Source organism: Colobus angolensis, unplaced genomic scaffold, assembly GCF_000951035.1.
Source record: "Colobus angolensis palliatus isolate OR3802 unplaced genomic scaffold, Cang.pa_1.0 Scaffold6, whole genome shotgun sequence".
NCBI lineage: Eukaryota > Metazoa > Chordata > Mammalia > Primates > Cercopithecidae > Colobus > Colobus angolensis.
The window spans coordinates 23,743,530-23,747,103 of NW_012119598.1; the positions used below are offsets into that span (position 1 = coordinate 23,743,530).

The window sequence follows — 3,574 nt, forward strand, 5'->3', positions numbered from 1 at the left end:
CAATGTGAGCTTGAGTCATTCATTCTGGCCAATGAATAGCAATCAATTATGGAAGCCAAATCAATCACACAGCAGACCACACCAATGGTTAGGATGGTCAGAATGAAGAAAGAGGCAATGATGCAGTTGATTTCGTATGTATAAACATAGTCAAAAGTAATAAGGAACTCTACCATGCATTGGGACACAATACATAGATCCCGATATGGAATATAGTTTGTAAAAATAGTATTTCTACTTGAGTTTTGGAGTTAGATTTTTACACAAACATTCTAACCTGACGAGGAATCATATCTGAAAGCTGATATAAAAAGGAGTCCCTAAACTAATGAGCACTGTCAAAGTGAGGCAAATACATACTTTTGCTTATTTTGAAACTTTATTATGAACTAATGATTTTTTTTTTTTTTTTTAATTGAGGCAGAGTTTCACTCTTGTTGCTCAGGCTGGAGTGCAATGGTGCGATCTCGGCTCACTGCAACCTTCGCCTCATAGGTTCAAGCGATTCTCCTGCCTTAGCCTCTGGAGTAGCTGGCATTACAGGCATGTGCCACCATGCCCGGCTAATTTTATATTTTTAGTAGAGACGGGGTTTCTCCATGTTGGTGAGGCTGGTCTCAAATTCTCGACCTCAGGTGATCCGCCCACCTTGGCCTCCCAAAGTGCTGGGATTACAGGCGTGAGCCACTGTGCCCAGCCAGTAATGATGTTTTGTAATGTAACATCTGAGTTGGGCATACATATAAAATTATAAAATACTTTTATTAATCAAAGAATACATTTATATGTCATTGCTTTCCACTCTAACCAAAACTGTAACAATGCCCCAGAAGTCTCCAAAGAGGAGCACAGTGGAGTGATTCTTGAGGAGGTAAAATCAAATCATTTATTATTCAGAAGGGTGGCAGATTTACCAATATGGAAGTTTCTGTCCCAAAATGTACATTCTTTTGTAGCACTTGTTCTAATATTTAAATTTTTCTATTGCTTATAGTAACTTAACTGTTGTCACCTAAGATTTGAAGAACTCACCTTCGGATATTTTGGTTTCTTCAACTAAAATTATGCCATGATACAGAACATTAGGTTTTCTCTTACATTCTTATGATTTTGAATTTATTTTAGGTTTCACTGATGGAAAAATGGAGAAGAAAGATTTGATGAAACAGCAAATCCTTAAGAGTGGTAGCAAGAAGTTTAAGTTTTATCAGGTTTCGGATATGATTCAGAACTTAGAGGATAACGAACTGCAGAAAAATTCTTTGGAAGATAATAATTAGAGAAAAATTCTGGGTCAAAGGCAGCTATTGTGGGGCATAGTTATTCAGACTTCAGATTTGAAAAGAAATCATTGTTTCACAGACCGAAAGGTGAGCCACTGGTATCTGTCATCAGCAAACAGAAAAAATGAAGAAGAACATTTTTTCTATAGGTTGCAACACACAGTACAAATATACCATTAGAATACCTAAAATGCAAGATGAATCGGTTCTGTGAATTGAAACTTTGATTTTGTTCTTGAGCCAGTACAGTTTACGGAGTTCTATGAGGAAGGACGGCTGTAAAATATCTTACAATATGTTGTCTCCTATTTTGAGAGAAAGGGAAAGTATCTTTGCACTGTGAATATACCCTTTGTGTTATTAACTGTGAGGACATGACAAGGCTAAACAATTGCTTCTTTTTTCTGTCAAAGTTTCGTTTGCTTTGGTTAGTGCCATTGCTGGAGAGAATTAAACAAGTTTCCACGTTTTAGGCTTCTTGACATTTTTTGATGTTCCACATAACTGCAACGGAATAACTCGATGAAACAAATCAAGGCAGCTGTGCTCTGATCCTTAGTTGCCTTCCAAGGATAAGATGACACATTTGATAAACACATTTCCTTTAATGCCAAGTTCTCCAGGTCAGGCAGGCATATCATATAGATGAAACTGATCTGAGCCTTCATCCTGAGGGAGAGGAGAGTTGGAGATGAAGGTAAACCAGGATCCGATTTTAACCCTGCAACACTCCAGTCTCCTGAACTTGAGTATTTGTAAGTACTGCATCTGAGATTGGCTTTGCCCATGACTTTCCAAACATTGATATTTGATGGGACCTGACCCTTAAATAATCCCAAGTCAGAGAAAAACAATTTTGTGGAATAGTTGCACAGAGCATTTGCTCACTCAGTTCTGTTGCCCAGGAGCCCAAGTGGTAGAGGGAGGAGAATGTGGATTCTGGAATTAGGGAAGACTTGGGTTCAGTTTCACCTTCTACCATTTAACAACTGCTGAGGTTAGTTTCCTATACTCTTTGAGTCCCAGACCCTTATCTCTAAAATTGAGAATAATAATATCTACCTCACAGGATTGTTAAGAATGCTAATTGAGATTAAATATGTAAAGTACATGGCACAAAACGCTCGATAAATATTAGTACTATTTAATTTAGCCTAAGGGTCTTGCTAGGATTTTAGAGATGCTTTCCTGCCTCTTATTGGCTCTATTGTTTACATAATTATCTCTTTATTTTTCCTTTTTCTAAAATTTTATTAATATTTCAGTAAATCTTCTGTTGAGAACAATTTCTTATATAAAGTGGAACATATTGGGGGGAACTTTTCAATAGCCATCTCATAGGCTAAAGAAACAAAGAAACAAAAAAGATAGATGTTTTACATGTTTTTATTCTGTTGATGAGCCCCTGAGAAGATTGTTCCAGGTTTTGACACAGTCTCATCCAGGACCAAGATGGTTTTCTTCACTTTCCAACGCAATGATCTTTTAGTTTTAATATAAGTAAATCTAAGCATTGAAGTACAGCATTTCCAACATAATCTTTTTTGTACATTTAATATTTTAGCTCATGCAGAAAGGGGAGTTTCTGGAAAACCATGCCTAAAGTGACCATCTATTGTAATCCTTGGAGAGTGTAACAATAAAAATTGTGTTGAACATTTATGTAAAGCTTCTGGAAGGAGATGGGAAAGACATCCTTAACCAACTTAATAGAACTTTCACTTTTAAGGAACTGCAATGCAGGTGATTAATTAGTAAAAATGGGCCCTGATACAAAGTCAGCTTAGGGTCCATTGGATACTGCAACAAAGGACTTTTATTGTTTCTTCTTGAGCAGGGAAACAGATTTCCCTAATCAGAGACCAGATTCTTTCTTAGCAGTAAGGGAAAGAAAGTAGGTAATACTTTTTGTTTGTTTTTCCCTTCAGAAATGGAGAAAGCTCACCAAAGAAGAGAAAGGACATGCTTCACTCAGGTAGGCAATATTGCTTCTTTAACTCCAGATGCAGCTATAGGGACTTCCAAGTATATTAAGGGAAGAAGCCATTTGAGAATGGAGTTTATACTGCAAATACCCACGTCTTCCTACATACTCCGGACACTAGATTTGGGTTTGAATCGATTCTGTGGCTTTCTTTTACAAATTTCACTCCAGCTTAACATTGTCTCAACACTGTCCTCTCCCACTACCAGTAATTTCCACTTTAGTGGAAATTATTTGACTCTTCTTTTTTTTTTTTTTTTTTTTTGAGGCGGAGTCTCGCTCTGTCGCCCGGACTGGAGTGCAGTGG

At 37.2% G+C, this 3,574-nt stretch overlaps 1 long non-coding RNA gene across 1 annotated transcript in view; it reads right to left on the bottom strand.

Moving 5' to 3' along the window:
• Positions 1–867: 867 nt before the first annotated feature.
• Positions 868–3,574, bottom strand: part of LOC105526700 — a 65,133-nt gene continuing 62,426 nt past the window's right edge. Inside the window, exon 2 of the long non-coding RNA XR_001004130.1 lies at positions 868–1,952. This is a non-coding gene — a long non-coding RNA (uncharacterized LOC105526700). The remainder of the gene's footprint in view (positions 1,953–3,574) is intronic.